Here is a 21,829-nt window from a genome sequence, read left to right as displayed (position 1 = left end):
TGTACTCATTGGTCTAATTTTCATCACCCTCTGTCTCCCTATGCTACGGGCCCAGGGCTCCTTGGAGAAGTTCAGATGCTGCAGAACAGCCAGATCTGACCTTCCTAAGGCATGATTCATCATTTGCATGATGACAGAACATCTGCACCCAATGCGTGAAACATGGTGACCTGCAGCCCCTAGCCCAGGATGTGACCCAAGTGGCTCAAAGCTTAAGTTTTCCCATGATTTCTTCCTTGAAGCAACTCCCAGCACTGCACACCCCCAGAATAACTCCTCAGATTCATTTCTTTTCATAATATTCTCTTCTCCTTTATTTAATGAAAAAATAAGACAATAATCATTTCTCCTTAAGGAGTTCCTTGGAAGCTATCAGAGGTAGAAATAAAGAGAAGGAGAAAGAATTAGGTGCAGATCCTAACTATCCCTCAACAACTTTATACCCTGTAAGAAGTGACTATGCTCCTCTAACCCTAGATTTTCCTATATATAAAGTGAAAGTAATTGCTTTTCAGAACAATTCTGATTATATAAAAGTATTTGATATAAGGCTGGCGCCACGGCTCAATAGGCTAATCCTCCACCTTGCGGCACTGGCACACCGGGTTCTAGTCCCGGTTGGGGCACCGATCCTGTCCCGGTTGCCCCTCTTCCAGGCCAGCTCTCTGCTATGGCCCAGGAGTGCAGTGGAGGATGGCCCAAGTGCTTGGGCCCTGTACCCCATGGGAGACCAGGAGAAGCACCTGGCTCCTGCCATCGGATCAGCGCAGTGCGCCGGCAGCAGCGCACCTACCGCGGCGGCCATTGGAGGGTGAACCAACGGCAAAAAGGAAGACCTTTCTCTCTATCTCTCTCTCTTACTGTCCACTCTGCCTATCAAAAAAAAAAAAAAAAAGTATTTGATATATAAGTGCTCAATAAATGCTGACTCCCTTGCATTTCCCTTTAATAGCTTTATACTTACCACAATGCTTACAAAATTCCAGGTATGAAGTAGGTACTTAACAAATCTTAATTCTTGGGGGCCGGCGATGTGGCACAGTGGGTTAACGTCCTGGGCTGAAGCGCCGTCATCCCATGTGGGCACCGGTTCGAGACCTGGCTGCTCCACTTTCTGTCCAGCTCTGCTGTGGCCAGGGAAAGCAGTGGAGGATGCCCCAAGTGCTTGGGCCCCTGTACCCACGTGCGAGACCCGGAAGAAGCTCCTGGCTCCTGACTTTGGATTGGCGCAGCTCCAGCCATTGCAGCCATCTGGAGAGTGAACCATCAGATGAAAGACCTCTCTCTCTCTCTCTCTCTCTGCCTCTCTTCTCTCTGTGTAACTCTGACTTTCAAATAAATAAATAAATCTTTAAAAAAAAAAAAAACCCAAATCTTAATTCTTTTGTTTGGACTCTCTTTAAATTAGACAGCTTTCTGCTTTTTAACGTGTGTAACTTCATGTCATAACCTTTGGTAATAGCACAATTTACATTGTTAGTAACAGCAATAAATATGGCATGGAATGGGATAGGCAAAATCCTCACTTGTATTGAGCTTATACCCAAGAGCAGGGGAACCCTTATACACCATTTCTGGGAATGGAGAATAGTGGAGTCACTACGGAAAACAGTATGAAAGTTCCCCCAAAGAATTAAAAATAGAATAACTCTATGATCCAGCAATTCTTGAAATCAGGACCTCAAAGAGATATCTGTGCCTCCAAGTTCATTATAGAGTCATTCACAATATCCAAAATAGGGAGACAACCTAAATTTTCATCAACAGGTAAATGGATAAAGAAAATGTACTATATACCTTCAATGAAGCATCATTTATTTATTTTTTTTTTTTGACAAGCAGAGTTAGACAGTGAGAGAGAGAGAGACAGAGAGAAAGGTCTTCCTTTTCTGTTGGTTCACAAAATGGCCGCTGCAGCTGGCGTGCTGTGGCTGGCACACTGCACCTATCCGAAGCCAAGAACCAGGCGCTTCCTCCTGGTCTCCCATGCAGGTGCAGGGGCCCAAGCACTTGAGCCATCCTCCACTGCCTTCCTGGGCCACAGCAGAGAGCTGGACTGGAAGAGGAACAACCGGGACAGAATCTGGTGCCCCAACCAGGACTAGAACCTGGGGTGCCAGCACTGCAGGTGGAGGATTAGCCTAGTGAGCCACGGTGCCAGCCCATTTATTCTTTAAAAAGAAGGAAATTCTCCCATTTGTGGCCACATAGATGTACCTAAAGTACACTATGGTAAATGAAATAAGCCAAGCACAGAATAAATGCTGTGTAATTCCACTTCAACTTGTGTGAGGTATTCAAATAGTCAAATTCAAAGAAACAGAGAATAAATTGGTGGTTTCCAGCAGCTTGTGGCAGGGGTGGGGCATGGAGAAATATTTTTCAGTGGAGTATTAACTTTCCACTATCCAAGAAGAGTAAGTTCTACAGACCTTCTGTAAAACACAGCATCTACAGTTAACAATATGGTATCAAGCACTGTAACATATGTTAAGAGGATAGATGTCATGTCAAATGTTCTTAAACACACACACACACACTTACACACAAAAGAATACAAGGGCATTTAGTACATTTAGTTTTGGTGATGAGCATATTTAAACTCATCAAGAGGTATCCATTAAGTACATGCAATTTTAAAAAAGGGGGGGAGCAAGAAAATAAAAATTAGATGGTCAAATACATAAATACCATGATATAAATGCTAAGTGACATCAGGGTAATACTACTGGAGGATGTGACAGGAATCACAGGGAAGTGACAGAGAAGCAATCCTATACTTGGGCAGTCAGGGAAATCTTCCAAAGGAAATGAGGGTGGAATTAAGAGCTAAAGATCACAAAGAAGTCAATAGCTGAAACAACAGGAGGTGGGGAATGGGTAGATGTGAAGTAAGCAACTTGGTGTATCTAAGGAGGAGAAAGTACTGCTTTCACATGTTAGTCAAGTTTCCTGAAAGTCATTCTGAAGGGAAACAGTTTCAGTTATTTGTTCTCTTCAAATAAAAAAGGAAATATCTCTTATGGATAGTTGTATAAAATAATTTGTTTTCAATCTTGTCTGGGTTTTGAGAATGAATTGCTCCTTTCCTGTGCAAATTCTCTGCAGAACTCAGATTCCCCCAGAGGACAGCTACTGTTGCCAAGGAGTCTGAAGCAATCAGTGATTGACCCAGAGTCTCATCACTTGAAAGTTTAGTGTTGAGGGCAAGAATTACTCCTGAACTCTTGATCTATCCTAGGATCTAGAGAATTATATTTAAGAACATCGCATGGGATCATTCAAGTCATTTCTCTTTTCTCTGAATTTTAGCCCTCAACTGTATGACATGAGAGAGGTGACAGATGGGTGGGAAACATTGAGTAGAGGTCTATCTGTGATCTCCATGGTTTCACAGATTTTCTGTGATTCTGAAAGTTCCTTTAGAATCATTATGTGAATACTTCTAGGGAACACTGATGTATTGGGAAGCGTTCCTATATCACTGATGTCACCTGTGCTATCAGCTTTTAAATAGGTCAATAGCCTCCACAAATGAGTTGGAGAGACGCCTGGTAACTGTGGATTTAAAAAGCAGTTGTTTTCTTTTTTTTTTTTTTTTGACAGGCAGAGTGGACAGTGAGAGAGAGAGAGAGAGACAGAGAGAAAGGTCTTCCTTTGCCGTTGGTTCACCCTCCAATGGCCGCCGCGGCCGGCGCGCTGTGGCCAGCACACTGTGCTGATCCGAAGGCAGGAGCCAGGTGCTTCTCCTGGTCTCCCATGAGGTGCAGGGCCAAGCACTTGGGCCATCCTCCATTGCCTTCCCGGGCCATAGCAGAGAGCTGGCCTGGAAGAGGGGCAACCGGGACAGAATCCGGCGCCCCGACTGGGACTAGAACCTGGTGTGCCAGCGCGGCTAGGCGGAGGATTAGCCTGTTGAGCCATGGCGCTGGCCACAGTTGTTTTCTTATACACAATAATTGTCTTCTTATACACCTATCCATATAGTAGGTTAATAATCAAATTCCTTCTTTTAAGAGTACTCCACCCTTACCTTTGCCCACGGGGGCAGATGAGCCAGATCAGAAAAGGGTAACTGAGTTCTCTCTGGGGAATTTGGAGTTAGGTAAGCACACTCCTTGATCTCATTGCAGCTTGCTCCAGGGAGCAGGAGAGGCAGATCAGGGTGACTCAGAGAAAGTGAAGTAAGTTGCAGGAAGTTGATGAAGACCGGGAATGAGGATGGTGGAGAAATCCAAGCCTGGGTATGACTAGAGCCTTAAGGTATGGGGCACCAGCACTGGGCTGAGACCCAGGAGACTTTGCTAATATATTGGTCACAACTTAGCCACAAGGAAACTGAGGGGAAGTTCCTTGACCTTTTGGATTGAGTTTCTTCATCTGTAAAATGAGAGGTTTGCTTAACTTATCTGTTAATATCTTGAAAAATCTATTTTAGGATTCTGAAAGCATCTTACTGAGTGCTACTTATAAATCTCAGTGTCTGCTTTTGTGCAAATGAGAATTAGGATTAAAAGGGTTTAAATATGGCATTTCTTTTTTGTTTATTCAGTGTACTCATTTAATAGTTATCCATTAGACTTCTACTAAAAACCAGATTCTGCTAGGAGATGATGAGTAATTTATGTAGTGGAGAACTGAAGAGATTCCCTCGCAGAGCTGAAAGTTTATGGGGTACTTGGTAAATATTCAAAACCTGCAACAATTTTAATGAGGCATTCTGTTCTTACTTAACAGTAAGATCAAACTCTCCTGCTCACGTTTTGAGCAAATGAAAGGCAACAATATCCCAAGTTATGGTGAAAATCTCAAGGGAAGACACTTACTGTTCCTGTTCTAAGTTAGAGATGACACATTCAAATATCTATAGAATTAAGCAGATAATATAAACAATGTATTGAGCTGGATACCAGACAGTCTGGAAGAATGGGACCATAGTAAACTAGAATCTGTACACATTCTCTAGGCAAAGCCTGTGTTGTGTTGTGTTGTGTTGTGTTGTGTTGTGTTGTGGTAGGTAAAGCCATCATTTGTGACAATGGCATACCATGTCAGATGCTGTTTCTTATCCATTTTCCTGCTAAGGCAGTGGTCTAAGTACTCTGGCCCTGTAATCCATGAGGGAGACCAAGATGGAGCTTCTGGCTCCTGGCTTTGGCTTGGTTCAGACCTGGCTGTTGCAGCCATTTGAGGAGGGGGGGGGGAGGGGGAGAGAGAGAGAGAGAGAGAGAGAGAGAGAGAGAGAAAGAGACCATTCCTTAATTTGCTCCTCAAATGCCCACAATGGCTGGGGCTGGGTCAGACCCAAAGCCAGAAGCTGGGAGCTCAATCTACATATCTCACATTGTTGGTAAGAACTCAATTACTTGAGCCATCAAGGTCTGTATTTTTAGAAAGCTGGAATCAGGAGCTGGAGCCATTAATTTAACTAAGGGACTCTGATGTGGGATATGGACATCTTAACTGGTATCTTAACCACTAGGGTAAATGACCACCACTAATAATTAATTAATATTTTTAAAAGTCAGTCAATAATAATTTAGAGGGAGATTATGCTTCCTCATGTGAGTTGGAGGTGAAGGAACACTTATATCTTTTCATTTTCTCTCTTCACCCTAAGGCTACCTCTTTAATGCCTCTGCTCAGTCCCTTGTCAACTACTACTCCAGGTGGACAACAGAGACTAAATCCTAGAACTACAGACTGGATCAACTAGCCTTGATACCACACAGAATTCCCTGGAGGGGAGAGATTTTCGTAGAATAGATCACTCAGCCATTCTTCCTCATCACTAGATCCAGCAGCTGCTTGCCTCTGGCCAGCTTGACACTGGTCACAAGCAATGTTAACAAATGCAGAAGAAAAGGTCAAGAGACATAAATGCAATTCTTGGCCACACATTTCCTGGAAGTTTGACCTTCAACTGTCAACTTCACAAACTTGATCTTCAACTCCCTCATCTGTGAATGGAGATAACATTTCCCTCTTTCCTGAGAGAATTAATTTGTGTATAGAATGAGATAATGGATTTAAAGGTCCTTCAAATCTTCCTTCACAGAGCAGCCAGAGTGATAAAATTCCCACATGCTTTAAGCAGCCCTCCATATTTTCACCTCTTCTATAGACATTCCTCGTTTAAATTTTTTTTTTTTTTTTTTTTTTGGACAGGCAGAGTGGATAGTGAGAGAGAGAGAGAGCAGAGAGAAAAGTCTTCCTTTTTGCCGTTGGTTCACTCTCCAATGGTCACTGCAGCCGGCGCATCTCGCTAATCTGAAGCCAGGAGCCAGGTGCTTCTCCCGGTCTCCCATGCGGGTGCAGGGCCCAAGGACTTGGGCCATCCTCCACTGCCTTCCCGGGCCACAGCAGAGAGCTGGCCTGGAAGAGGGGCAACCAGGACAGAATCCGGCACCCAAACAGGGACTAGAACCCGGTGTGCCGGCGCCGCAAGGCGGAGGATTAGCCTGTTAAGCCACAGTGCCGGCCACTCCTCATTTAATTTCATCACTCAAATTTTATATTCAAACCATACCACTTGTTTATTCCTCAAGGCCAATATACATACCGCTCAGTTTACCTGGAGGACTTTCCATTCCCATTGACCATGTAACCTTCACTCATCACACCAGTTCCTGCTCACACTTCAGGTCTTCACTGGGTGCTACCATGTCTATCACTGTACTAGCACTAGAGTGATTAAAAATGATGAACGTTGAGAAGCTAATAATCTAGTGAGAAAGGCTAAATATTTTCACTCTTTGTAATGAGAATACACTCAATATAATTGTAATAAGGGCAGACAGATCAGGAGAAGTATAAAATGCTAACAATTCACATTGTCGATTAGAGATCCGAATCCAAGATTTCAAATGGCATTTAAGCTGAGGCCTGAATGTATAGGCCCAAATGGGAAAGAAAACCAGTGGAATGAAGGGTAGAGAGAAAATTAGAGAAGGAAAAAAACACAATTATTTATAACCTTGTAGGCCATTTCAAAAAGTTTTCATTTAGTTAGAAGTGTTATGGAAGCTCTTAAAAGGTTTAAATCAGAAGAATCTTACTCATAAATCAGATACCTACTCATCAAATATTTATTGAGTGTTCACAGTATTGCCAAGCATTCTGCTGGGCACTAGATATGATCAAATGTCTATTTTAAAGGGTAGCTCTGTCTTTCAAGTTGAGAACTAAAAGGGAGAAAAAATGGCTAATATGAGAACTAATTAGATGGTGGCTTAGTTTAGGCAATGCAAGTAGAAAGAAAGAAGCCGATTCAATAGATAATAGAGATTGAAGCAAAATAACTTGGTTATGAATTGAATATGAGAGTGAACAGAGAAGAGAGTTAAAGATATTCATTGGCTTTTTGCTTTAAGGAAATCAGTTATTTAGAGAGTAAATGAACAGCTGGAAAGGAGAAACGTTATAGAGATATTAAAACATGTTCAGCTTTTGATGTTTTGAGTTTGAATTGCTTGTCAGACATCAGATTGCAGATGCTTATAGTCAATGGGATAACAGTAGGAAGCTCAGAAGAATGAAGTGTATAAAAAAAACGTAGCTGTAATGAGTATGTTGTTTGTCATTGTGGAAATGCATGTGTTAACTCAGAGAGTCTAAACTGAAAAAAGATGATAGAGGACTAAGCCATAAGAAGCCTTACAATTTAAAGGGCAGAAAGGAGGACCCAGCACACGAGGCTGAGTTGGAGTCAGAACAAAGCAGAACCCCAGGAAAGCATGGTATCACAGCAAGGAAAGCAACTGTTTCAGAAGAGAATGGTCAACCTTGTAGGACGTATAAAGATGCCAAGTTAACTTTATGTATGAATGCTGTGGTTTGACTATTAGCTAGGTTGAGTACCTCCCACAAGTTCATGTATTAAAGGCATGGTCCTCAATGTCTTATATTAGTGGTACTAAGTGGAAATTTAATCTAGTGATGATGTTTAGAGGTGGAGCCTTTGGGAGGTAATCAGATTGGTGTAGGTAGTTAGGGTGAAGCCCCTGTGATCAAATCCTGGTGGCTTTCTAAGCATAGAACAGATGTCCACGCTCCTTCTTGCCATGTGACATTCTGTGCCAACTGGGCACTCTGTCAGCAAGACTGCCCCCATCTGAGTCTAGATGCTCAACCAATGGGGCTGCCCAACATTAGACTGCGAACATGTGGAACATGAGCCAAAGCATCTTTTCTCTTTATGAAGTTATCCCTTCTCAAGCATTTCATTGTAGTGAAGAAAAAATGACTAATAGAGTGACCCCAAAAATACTGAATTTGATGACATAGAGGTCACAAAAGTTCATGGAGAAAATGTTCAGTAACCTGGTGGTAGAAGATAGAGTACAATGAGTTGAGGAATGAATGGAAAGTGAAAAAATGAAGTCAGACATTATAGATTTTCAAGGGGGTGTTTATAAAGAAGAGGAAATAGATCATTATGATGGTAGAAGATGAAGTCTTTTGTTTGTTTATTTGTTTTAAGAAGAAAAGTTTGAACTGTGTATGTACTTCTCGGAAGAATACACTTAATCATTTCTTCTGTTAAGCATTAATCAATGAAATGCTATGTCTGGTTCTGTACTATATTTTATATGTAACATATATACTTTAATATCTCAATGATTTCAGTTTGTTTAACTAGTTTGTCACTGAGATTTGCTGTGCCATTCCCACTTTTTCTTTACCATTTTAAATAAGCATTTTCACTAAAAACTATGGTGATTTTGGGAGGGAAGAGGAAGAAGAAAAGTTTGTGAGCAAATTTAAATGATAGCTAAACATAATCTACTAAAATAGGCTACATGGAGAAAATTTATTTGTAGTTTCTAATAAATTTGGAAAGTATAAGTAATACGACAATAGAAGCAATAACTTCACAGAGTAGGTTGGGCACCTCTCACATTATATCAGGAAGAAAGTGGAAGAATAAGCATAAAGAAGCATATGGACTTAAAATTGTTATGTGGGAGATTGTGAATGAAGCAGGGATGGGCTGTCATGGGTTTAGAGGATAATGACAAGGAATCTAAGCGGGGGTGAGTATTTGCACAGTGGTTAAGATGCCACTTGGCATGCCCTCATCCCAACAAAGAGTGCCTGATTTTGGGAATGTGGAGGAGAACACAGTTTTCTCTTTGTCTCTCTAGTGGTCAGCTGCTACCAAGGACAGGAATGACAACAGATGGCAGCAAAGAGGAAGTGAAATCTCAAGCTCAGTGTTTTTAGTCAGGGAGTGATCTTCAAAAGGGAGGCTGGCAGTCTTGAGTATGAGAAATTGATTCTACTGGAACCAGAATTTCAAATAGTTCCACCACATAACCTTTACGGAGCCTATTTGGACCAGAAACTGCCCCATCCCCTGTCTCCTCTAGCACCTGAGTTATTTCAGGCTCTATCCAGCTATCACAGCAATGCCTTGCTAAGCTGTGCTCCTCCTAGTACTTATTATAAGCTCCATGGGAGAAAGAAGCAGGTCTGTCTTGTTGCTATTCCATGCCTGGACTGGAATGCCTGAACAAGAGAAAGAGCTTCACACACAAGAGTGTGCTTTGTCACCTGTAAAGAGCTCTGTGATTTGGAGAAGGCAGGCTGGGTGACATGGGGGGATGGACTGAATTAAAACTCTCCAAGTACCTTTTCTTGGTGGCCCTTGACTTCAGAAACCTCTCACCCGAAAAGCAGCTGGAATGACAGAAACATTTTCTTAGGCCTTAATATCAGTTCCAGATGTTTGCAGTCATGTTGGTTTGTACCTCACCCTGTAGAACATATTTCCATTGCCTGCCCACCACCCCCCACTCCCCACCACCTCCATCTAGCTAAGGGAGTAGAGCCTAGTCTCCAGTGACATCACCTCCCTCCCAGGCCATGCAAACAACAGATGGGTGAGAGCCCCTCTAGTTTCTCAGACAAAGAGCATGGTTCAGCCATGGTCTGTGCTGCTTGAGGAACTATGAGTAATTTCCACAGGATTTCATAAACACCTCCAATGTAACTGCTCCATCACAGCCCCTGCTGTCACAGTCCCCTCAGCTCCCTGAGGAGAAAGGCACTAGTGTTCTTTGCTTTGAGTTATTTCCCACACAGAGTCACCTCCAAAATGGCTCCCATCCAGTCGAGAAGGTCATCTTTGGATTATGGAATGGTATGTGGGCATTGAGGTGAAGGTCATTATTCTAAGGTCTAACTCTGGATGGCATGCGGACATTGCAGGGGAGGGGCATCTTTCGGACTGTGGATTAAACTTACTGTACCAGGGAGGGCAGAAGACATAGTACAGGGTTGGGAGTAAGTAGAAATATCCTTGGATCATTCTGATCTTGACCTAGATCGAGTCTAGATGCTTATACTTGAGTCAGCTGAGAGAAACAAACAACAAAAAAAGGCTGAGACATGGATAGAAAGTGACATGAGGGGAAAAAAGGAGACAAAGAGATGTATTGCAAGAACTGTATCATGGAGCAGATGTTGTAGCATAGCAGGTTAACACACTGCTTGCAATGCTAACACCTTACATTGGAGCCCAAGTCTAGCTAATGTGCCTGGGAAGTCAGCAGAGGATGGCCCAAGAGCTTGGGTCCCTGTCATCCATATGGGAAACCTGGATGAAGTTCCTGGCTCCTTTTTGCAGGCTGGGCCAGCCCCAGGTGTTGCAAAAAGGGAGTGAACTAGCAGAGGGAAGATTCTCTCTTTCTGTCCTTCTCCTCCCCTCTCCCTCTCTTTCTTCCTGTCCCTTTCTCTCTACCTCTATCTCTATCACTATCTCTCTCTCTTTCTCTCTGTCATTCTGCATTTCAAATTAATAAATCTACAAAAAAGAAAAATCTAATTTTGTTGTTTTCTTCATAAATACATACATAAAGAAATAAAAGACAGGAGAGAGATAGAGAAAGAGTCAGGAATGTACAGAGAAAAGAAACAGAGGCAGGAGTTGAGGGCTAGCAGGAGGCAAACCTGGTACTGATCAGCTGGGACGAGGCCCATCAGGCTCCCAGATGCCAGGACAGAGAGGGACACTGACCGGCTCCAGATGTGGCTGTCTTTTTGAAGAGATGTGGGGGATGGTGGAAAGGGCCTGTTGCCTCTGTGGGGGCAGCAGAGTCAGCTGACCTTCCAACACTGAGCCAAACAAGCTGAAGCTGGGCTCCCATGGTTAAAGAGTGAAGTTTCTTATTCTTAAAAGATTTTTTAAAATGCAGCAGAGTAACAGCAAATGACCAAAGAATATGCATGGGGGTCTGGTGCAAATATCACCAGACTGGAAAGCAGGAGACACGAAGTTGGCTAGGACCCTTACCCATTTTGCCTCCATTTTTGAGATCTTTACAAAGAGGATATAGATGAAGTCTTCAAGGTCCTTCTACTCTGAACTTCTGGGGCTTTAAGAAGCTGGCATATAGGAAAGTAGATAAAGAAATGACTATATATCCTACAAGATCAAAGCCCTCTAGATGTGATTGGGAGGCCAGATAATATTTTCTGCCCAGACACACAAAAGGCCAATATCCCCTTATCTACCATCTACCTTTATGTGTATTCCCAACCACAGCAAATCATACCAAGGGTAATATAGACTGGTGGAAAGATCTCTGGACTTGGCGGGGAAGGAAAGAAAAGAAACGAGACCTCCCAGTCCTAGCTCTGGCTCCATAACAAACATACTATGTGGGTAATCTGGACAAGTCCCTCCTCTGAGCTTTTTTCTCCATAGGTCAAACAGGGGATTTGGATTCATTAAGTCTGCTTGTGCCTCACCCCCCACCCCCCACTTCCATCCTCCGGTGTCTACCCTGCCCGAGAGGCTGAAACTCATGCCAATTGCTCTGATGAGGCCATGTGGGAGAACCAGACGTCTGTTTTTAATACTGATGACAGATTAGCGTGCGGGGAATTCAGCCACCCCCCAAAAACAAGCCCCGACTCTGCTCAAAACAACTGGAACAGGAGGCTGCTTATGCTTGGCTTTCCTAACAGAGTCCCAGAGCTGATGCAGCAATGGCTACTCTGAAGGAAACATAGAGCGTGCCAAACCCAGTAGAGGGGGGCAGTGGTAGGAGACATGGAGGGAGAGTGAGCATTTTAAGTTTGTTCAAAAGATGTGGAACAGATGGCAATCATACAGTGTGTATGTGTGTCTTCGTGTGTGCACACAGGAGAGAGACAGATGTATGCACCTATGGCTATGCACAGTGCACGTTAGCTCATGAATAAATAATTCTAGCACTAGATTTGGCTGCCAGCAAAACTCCAGACAGATCAAAGGAGAAAGACCACATTTCCCTATTCTGGCCTCACCTGGCCAAATGTGTAAGTAAGCCTAACTGTCTCTCCAAAACAAGTCTGAAATCTAACTTTATTGCTTTCTTCTTAATATTTACTTTCCTTTTTAAATTTTTTTAAAAATCATGGAAATAAGGAAAAAAAAAACTAAAATGTATGATTTCCTAATATTGTCCCAAAAACTGTGCTACAGTTGATCTTCAAAAGAGCTTCTAAGGTAGGTGTTATTTTCCTCATTCTATAGAAAAGCAAAGTGAGACCTATAGAAGATATTGATTGGCCCTGGGTCTATAGGTAAGAAGTGGTGGAAACTGCAACCAGAAGCCACGTTTTATAAAGTTCATATTCACTAATTAAGACTATGTACTACTTAATATTCAAGTGAATGAACTCAAAGATTCAAATATGGACCAAGTTCATTTTCCAGAGGATTGAAACATGATCTGAAGGCAAATAGAATAGGTGAATTTTCAGAGACTCACCACCAATCAACTACAGTATCAGTTGGTAATGGTACATTTTAGAAGGCTTATTACATACTCATCTGGTATCTGGGATTACTGAAGATTTCAAAGGACTATATGGTGCTCAACAAGTTCATGTCAGAGTTGAAAATTTAAGACATGCATATGCCTACCCATATACAAATCAATTCAGCTAATGCTGAACATCTATGTATGACAGGGACTGTGGGAAGATCCTAATTATAAAAACACACATTGGCCGGTGCCGTGGCTCAACAGGCTAATCCTCCGCCTTGCGGCGCCAGCACCAGCACATCGGGTTCTAGTCCTGGTCAGGGTGCCGGATTCTGTCCCGGTTGCCCCTCTTCCAGGCCAGCTCTCTGCTATGGCCCGGAAGTGCAGTGGAGGATGGCCCAAGTGCTTGGGCCCTGCACCTCATGGGAGACCAGGAGAAGCACCTGGCTCCTGCCTTCAGATCAGCGCAGTGCGCCGGCCACAGTGTGCCGGCCGCGGCGGCCATTGGAGGGTGAACCAACGGCAAAGGAAGACCTTTCTCTCTGTCTCTCCCTCTCACTGTCCACTCTGCCTGTCAAAAAAAAAAAAAAAAAAAAACAACAAAAAAAACCACACACACTTGTTTCTTTGTATTCCATCCAAGAATTCAAATATTAGATAATGTGAAGTATGAAAGTCAAAATTCACAAGGAAGGATTTAAAGAACCTGTAGAGATGGAGGTAGATACGTCATTGTCTTCAACTTTCTGAATGGCTATAGGAAGAAAAGGTCAGAACTGTATTGGGAGACGACACCAGGAAACCAAAAAGAAGCATATTTGACCTCAACTGAAAAAGAAATTGTTGGATGAGAGCATGGTTTCCTGGAGAATGAAGAAGAATCTTAAATTTCTATTTTGGGGCTAGATAGATCAGATTTACTTTCCTTACTGCTGAAATTTAAATGAAGTTTTAAAAAATACACAGAAAATAGATAAGACAAATTTTCAAACAACTGAAAATCAGGCAACAAAGGATAGAGATCCTGAAAGTTAAAAAATCATGTGAATCCTAAAAATTCCTATTGTCTTTACAAAGATTCCAAGCTACTGTGCACGGAGAAAGGATGGTGACAGATTCCCTAAATTATGAAATCACAGTTCTGAGTCCAGAGAGACCAAAGTAACTATAGCAAGCAGGACAGAGCAATGGAAAAGAGAAAGCTACACAGAGAAAAAAATGGGAGTAGTGATTGATATAGGAAATACTGGATCCAACAGGATTATCAAGAACAGCGCCCAGCCTCATACAAGGACCAAAATTCCTGTTTCCTACCAGTCATAGTGGAAAATCTAATAACTCATATGCTATTGTGTAGAGTACATGGAAGAGTCTTCCTTAGTAGTATGGAATAATTAGCCCTAGACTAAACACTGTTCTGGTTCCAACTAACAAAATTTAAAAGCAAGATCTAAAAGAATTAAAGTGTTTCCAAATAACTGCCTCCAAGCACTGAGTTTAAAAATATTTTTAGGAATACAAAAATATCCGACAAGGCAACAATCAGAACATTTGGCATCCAATCAAAGATCACCTGGCATGCAGAGGAGGAAGAAAATGCAACCCAGAATGAAGAAAAGAATCAGTTTAATCTGATCAAGAATGATACAGATGGGGCTGGCACTGTGGCATAGCAGGTAAAGCTGCCGTCTGCACTACCGGCATCCCCTATGAGCACCAATTCGAGTTCTGGCTGCTCCACTTCTTATCTAGCTCTCTGTTATGGCCTGGGAAAGCAGTGGAAGATGGCCCAAGTCCTTGGTCACTGCACCCACATGGGAGACCCAGGGAAAGCTCTAGGCTCCTGACTTTGGATCAGTGCAGCAGATGGAAGACTTCTCTCTCTCTCTTTCTCTCTCTCTCTCTCTCTCTCTGCCTCTCTATAACTCTGCCTTTCAAATAAATAAATAAATCTTTCTTTGAAGAAAAAAATTATACAGATGTTGGGGTTAGAAAACAACATTTTGGGGCCAGCGCTGTGGCATAGCAGGTAAAGCTGTGGCCTGAAGTGCCGGCATCCCGTATGGGCACTGGTTCAAGTCCTGGCTGCTCCACTTCAGATCCAGCTCTTGGCTATGGCCTGGGAAAGCAGTGGAAGATGGCCAAAGTCCTTGGGCCCCTGCACCTGTGTGGGAGACCTAGAGGAAGCTCCTGGCTCCTGGCTTCGGATTGGCACAGCTCTGGCCATTGTGGCCAACTGGGGAGTGAACCAGTGGATGGAAGACCTCTCTCTCTCTCTCTCTCTCTCTCTCTCTCTCTGCCTCACCTTCTCTCTCTGTTTAACACTGACTTTCAAGTAAATAAATAAATCTTAAAAAAAAAAGGTGGCCCAAGTGCTTGGACCCCTGTACCTACATGGGAAAACCGGATGAAGCTCCTGGCTTCTGATCAGCCCAGCTCTGGCCATTGTGGTCATCTGGGGAGTGAACTAGCAGATGGAAGATCAGTTTCTCTACCTCTCTTCTCTCTCTGTGTAACTCTGACTTTCAAATAAATAAATAAATAACCCTTTTTTAACAACAAAAAGAAAACAACATTATAATTTACTGTAATTATATTCCACAAGTAGAAAAAAAGTTCAAATGTAGAATATATCAACAAGGCTCAAATTTCACTTCTAAAGATAAAATTAAAATGTCCAAGATGAAGAAGTCACCAGATGGGATTAACAATAGATTAGATTTTGCAGAAGGAAGTAAAAGCAGGGCATAAGAAACTATTGAGGGGGTAAATGTTGTGATGTGGTTGGCTAAACCACCACTTAGAATGCCCATCTCATATCAGTGCTCCTGGTTCAAGTCTTGGCTATTCTGCACTTCCAATCCACTTTTCTGCTAATTCTTCTAGGAGGTAGTAGATAAAGGCCTAAGTATCCGGGATTTTGCCACCTATATGGCAGACTCAGATGACGTTTCAGGCTCCTGGCTTCAGCCAGGCCTACCCCAGGTTGCTGTAGGTATTTGGGGGAGTGAGTGAGCCAGCACAGGGAAGCTATCTCTGTTTCTCTCTCTCTCTCCCTTTGAAATAAATAAATATTTAAAAAGGAACAAACTTTCCAACATGGAATAGAGAAGAGAGATTTTTTTTAGCTGATGAGTAGCGATTTCAAGTGGTTGTATACACATGTAATTGGAATCACTGAAGGAGAAGAAAATGGGGAGAAAGAAAAAAATATTTGGCAAAACAATGGCCAAAATTTTTCCCAAAGTGATGAAATTATAAACCCTAGATCCAAGAAATTCAAAAAATGCCCAACACAAGAAATAATAAATTGCTGAAAATAAGTAATGAAGAGAAAATCTTAGAAACTGCCAGAAGGGTATGCACATACAGGAGAACAAGTTTAGAAATTATGGGAGATTTCTCATGTGCAACACTGCAACCAGGAAGACAAATGAACAACATCTACAAATTACTAGGAGACACATCTGTCTACATAGAATACTACACTCAGAAACAGTATCTTTTTTTTTTTTTTTTTTTTTTTTGACAGGCAGAGTGGACAGTGAGAGAGAGAGACAGAGAAAGGTCTTCCTTTGCCGTTGGTTCACCCTCCAATGGCCGCCGCGGCCGGCGCGCTGTGGCCAGCACACTGTGCTGATCCGAAGGCAGGAGCCAGGTGCTTCTCCTGGTCTCCCATGAGGTGCAGGGCCCAAGCACTTGGGCCATACTCCACTGCACTTCCGGGCCATAGCAGAGAGCTGGCCTGGAAGAGGGGCAACCGGGACAGGATCGGTGCCCCGACCGGGACTAGAACCTGGTGTGCTGGCGCCGCAGGCGGAGGATTAGCCTAGTGAGCTGCGTGCGGCACTGGCCAGAAAAAGTATCTTTCAAAAGCAACATAAGAAAGATCACCACGAACTGATAGGAAGTGTGAGAAATAGTGAAGGACATCCTTTATGCAGAAGGAAAATGAAACAAGATGAAACTGGTACTCAGAGAGTGGTATCACTTAGGAAAACATATTAAATACCTTATTGCTTAAATATCTTTAAAAATAATAGACTACATAAAAATAATAAAAATGAATTGCAAAATTTCTAATATATGTATGAACAATATCTGTGACAAAAACACATATACATCCCCTCCATGCCACTCTGGCTGGAGGTCTTTGACTCTAATAAATCTTGCTTTTAAATCTCAAAAAAATATACATAAGCATAGAAGAGAGAAATAAAAGTATAATATTATAAGGCTCCCATTTCCCATACTGTACATGAGGTACTATAATATCACTTGAAGGTACACAGTGATGTGCTGAATATTCCTGCTGTAAACCCCAAAGTAATGTTAAACTAATAAGAAAGAATTGTAACTAAAAACCATCAACAAAGGTAAAATGGAATCTTAAAAATAACCCAAAGGAAGACAGATAAAAAGGCAAAGAGAAACTAAGCAATATGAGACAACAGAAAACAAATACTAAGATTATAAATTTAAACCCAACCATACTAATATCACATTTAATATAGTCTAAATACCTTAATATGTTATGAAAGTCATACTGGAAAAAAAGAAAAAAATCCAACTTTATGATGTCTACAAAAATACACCTAACTATAAAGGCACAAATATCAGAAAAGTAAGATAATTGGTAATGATAGAATAATATTAATCAGAAAGAAGTTAGACTAGTTATAACACTAGATAAAGTAGATTTCAGAGCAAAGAATATCACAAGGTTATAGAAGACCATTTCATAATTTAAAAAGATCAGTTCATCGGAAGGAGATGAAAATTTCAATGCTATAAACTTTATTTTATTTTTTTAAATTTTACTTTTTGGCCAGTGCTGCAGCTCACTTGGCTAATCCTCCGCCTGAGGCACCAGCACCCCAGGTTCTAGTCCTGGTTGGGGCGCCGGATTCTGTCCCAGTTGCTCCTCTTCCAGTCCAGCTCTCTGCTGTGGCCCGGGAAGGCAGTGGAGGATGGCCCAAGTGCTTAGGCCCTGCACCCGCATGGGAGACCAAGAGGAAGCACCTGGCTCCTGGCTTCGGATCGGCACAGTGCGCCAGCTATAGAGGCCATTTGGGGGGTGAACCAATGGAAGGAAGACCTTTCTCTCTGTCTCTCTCTCTCACTGTCTAATTCTGCCTGTGAAAAATAAAGAAAAAATAAAATAAAATAAACTTAATAGCAGAAATTGCAATTACAGAAAATAAAAACTGATAGAACTAGAGGAGAAACAGATAAAATCCAATATTATCATCAGGGATTTCAATGCCATTATCTCAATTTTTGCTAAAAGAAGAACATAAAAAAAAAATCAGAAAGGCTTTAAAAGACTTGAAAAACAAAAACCATTAATTGGATCCAACTGGTGTTTACAGGACACCCTCCCCATAAATAGTAGAAGATATATTCTTGGGGCCGGTGCCATGGTATAGCATGTAAAGAATTGCCTGAGGGGCCAGCACTATTGCACTATAGGTTAATCTACCTCCGGCAGTGCTGGTATCCCATATGGTCGCCAGTTCGAGTCCCAGCTGCTCCTTGTCCGATCATGCTCTCTGCTATGGCCTGGGAAAGCAGTGGAAAATGGCCTAAGTGCTTGGACCCCTGCAACCATGTGAGAGACCCGGAAGAAGCTCCTGGCTCCTGGCTTTGGATCAGCTCAGCTCCAGCTGTTCTGCCCATTTGGGGAGTGAACTAGCAGATGGAAGATCTTTCTCACTCTCTCTCTTTGTCTCTCCTTCTCTCTCTCTGTAACACTGCCTTTCAAATAAATATATAAATCTTCAAATATATATATATATATATATATATATATATTTTTTTTTTTTCCTTGGGCCATCTTCTGCTGCTTTCCCTTGGCCATTAGCCAGGGAGAGGGTTAAAAGTGAAACAACTAGAACAGGAATGGGCACCCACATAGGATGCTGGCATCACAGGAGGTGGCTTTGCTTGCTATGCAACATTGTCTCCGTAGATACATTATTTTAAAGCAGACACTGAATACAAGGATAGACCACATTCTAGATAATCAAATTGATCTCAAAAAACAAAGTTAAATGTTTAATGTTTTAAAAATATATATTATCTAACTACAGAAGAATCAAATTAAAAATCAATAACAGATATCTCAAAAATCCCCCTGAAACCATGTGACACATTTCTACATAATCCTTGGAACAAAAATGAAAACAAAGGGAAATTAGAAAGAACTGAGTGGAAACAGAAATACACTATAACAAAATCTGTGGAATACCACCAAAGTGATAAAGCAAATACCTATATTACACAAAAGGTCTGAAATCAATAACCTCCACTAGCATTTAAAAATACAAAAAAAGGAGTAAACTAACCCAAAAGTAAGCCAAACGAAAGCTTCAAGAAGGAAATGATAAAGATCAAAACAGAAATTAATGAAATGTGAAACAACAGAGAAACCAAAAGCTGATTCTTTGAGAAGATAAATTTCATAACTGTCTGGTTGGACTGATCAATAAAGGAGATGACACAGATTACCAATATTAAAAATGAGAGTGATATCTCTAGATTTATTAAGCATGTATTAAAAGAATGACAATGGAATATCATGAGAAACTTATGCCAGTAAGTTTGATAACTTAAATGAAGCAGACAAATTCCATGAACACGGAAGTTGCTAAAAGGCCACTCACAAAGAAATAAGCAGTCTGGATATCCCTGTGATCATTAAAGAATTAAACTAGTAGTTAAAAACCTTACAAGAAAAGATCCAGGCCCAGATGGCTTCACTGGTGAAATCTACCCAAGAAGGAAGAAACACCACTACTAAGTTTTACTAAATAATGCTAACCAAACTGATTCTTTTTGAGAAGAAATAAAATTTCAGAAAATAAAAACTAGAAATATTCTATAACTCATTTATTGATATTATAATAATCCTGATGGCAAGATAAACAGAAGCACTAAGAGAAAAGAAAGCTTAGCTATGGACCCCAAACAAGTATTTGAATATCAGGCTTTTTGGTAGGTGTCAGGAATTCAACCACGATTAATACAGACAAGCCATGTGTCCTTCTTCAAATTTATATTGTAATTGGACAAATAAATGAGCAATTTTACTTCTTTTATTCTTTCAATAGCCCAGTTTCAGCTTGAGATTAAGCTGTGAACTTAAGGAGACATGATTAGCTGGATAAACTTAGATTCATCTAATTTTCTTATCCATGAAATAGGAACAATAAACATCAACCCTCCTAAAGTTCATACATTCATGGAGATATTGAACATAGCTCTTAGTTGAGTGCCTGCCACAGGAAAGGTATGCCCAAGCCATATCTTATGGCTGTAGATAATAATAATAATAGTAATGATAATAATAATAATAATTGAATGAAAGTTTTGACAGCAGAGAACATAAGCCCCCAGCACAGATCACAAGTGAGTGCTTAGCTTGTTGGTAGGGATGTAAGAGAACTTATATACTGAGTTGGAACCAAGGGTAACCTTTCTAAAGCCACCTTTCTCAAATACCTGCATGCTTGGAACATTTCTAACTCTCTCCTCCTCAGCACCAGTTAATGAAGACTATTTCAGTATATATTTCAGTATATCTCACTAGGAAAGGCAATTGTTTATATTTCCTCATCTCAGTCCCAGAGGTCATATATTTACAAACCAAGCTCTTCAAACATGACACCTATAGGCCTTCCCAAGCAGAGAATCAGCTGATTCTGACGTATGGTTTTGAAGATCCAACTCACAGCATTAGAAATTCCTTTCAACCACAGCTTGCTATCCTTCTTTGCTCAAAATCATACAAAACAAAACAAAAACACAAGTGGCACACAGGTTAGACACCAGAAAATCATTAGGGGTAGGCATTTGGTACAGCGCTTAAACTGACACTTGGGATGTCCACATCCCATATTGGAGTCCCTGGTTCAAGTCCAGTGTCCTCTGCTTTCAATCCAGCTACTGCTAATGCAGAACCTAGGAGGTAACAGATGATAACTTAAGTACTTGAGTCCCTGCCACCTATGTGGGGGACTGGATTGAGTTCTAGGATCCTAGCTTCAGCCTGGCCCAGATGCACTATTGTGTATATTTGGGGAGTGAACCAGCCAATGTAAGATAATCTTTGTGTCACTTTGTCTCTCAAATTAAAAAAAAAAAAAAATTAAAACATTTTAAAAATTGGAGAGGACATGGTGGTTAAAATGATGCTTGGTAAGCCCTTAAGGCATTCGGATCTGGCTAAAAAGCCCTTGAGAGTATTTCAAAAGCCCATGAGAGTATTTCAGGCATGGAAAGCCAAGACACTGTGGCAAAACAAACAAAAAACACCTAAATGAAAGATCTCTGTGAGTGAGATCTCAGCGGAAAGAACGGGGCCATCAAAGAAGGAGGTACCTTTCTCTGAAGGGAGGAGAGAACTTCCACTTTGACTATGACGTTGTCTAAATAAGATCAGAGTTGGCGGATTCAAAAGGCTTCCATAGCCTTGGCAATTTATGACAAGAGCCTAGGGAGATTACTGACGCCATAAGCAAGAGTGCCAATTGTTAAGTCAACAACAGGAGTTACTGTGCACTTACTCCTCATGTAGGATCTCTGTCCTTAATGTGTTGTACTATGCGAATTAATGGTAAAACTACTACTCAAACAGTACTCTATACTTTGTGTGTCTGTGTGGGTGCAAGTCTGTTGAAATCTTTACTTAGTATATACTAAATTGATCTTCTGTATATAAAGATAATTGAAAATGAATCTTGATGTGAATTGGATGGGAGAGGGAGCGGGAGATGGGAGGGTTGAGGGTGGGAGGGAAATTATGGGAGGGGAGCCACTGTAATCTATAAGCTGTACTTTGGAAATTTATATTTATTAAATAAAAGTTTAAAAAAAATGATGCTTGGGACACCCATATCAGAGTCCTTGAGTTTGAATACTAGTTCTACTTCTGACCAGCTTCCTAATACACCCTGGAAGGCAGCATGCTATGGTTTAAGTACTTGGGGCCTTTCCACCCATGTGGGAATCCTAGAATGATTTCCAGGCTTCTGGGTTCAGTCTGGCACAGTGCTGGCTGTGGCTGTGGT

General features: G+C 41.5%; 1 protein-coding gene across 5 annotated transcripts in view; it reads right to left on the bottom strand.

Annotated features, from left to right (window-relative positions):
• ASTN2 (astrotactin 2) overlaps nucleotides 1-21,829 on the bottom strand; it is a 1,014,855-nt gene that overhangs the window by 153,955 nt on the left and 839,071 nt on the right. The gene's annotated exons all lie outside the window — the stretch shown is intronic.

This window comes from Lepus europaeus, chromosome 12 (genome assembly GCF_033115175.1).
Source record: "Lepus europaeus isolate LE1 chromosome 12, mLepTim1.pri, whole genome shotgun sequence".
NCBI classification, from domain to species: domain Eukaryota; kingdom Metazoa; phylum Chordata; class Mammalia; order Lagomorpha; family Leporidae; genus Lepus; species Lepus europaeus.
The sequence above is the reverse complement of the archived record's forward strand: the minus strand, read 5'-3'. Positions and strand labels throughout refer to the sequence as shown.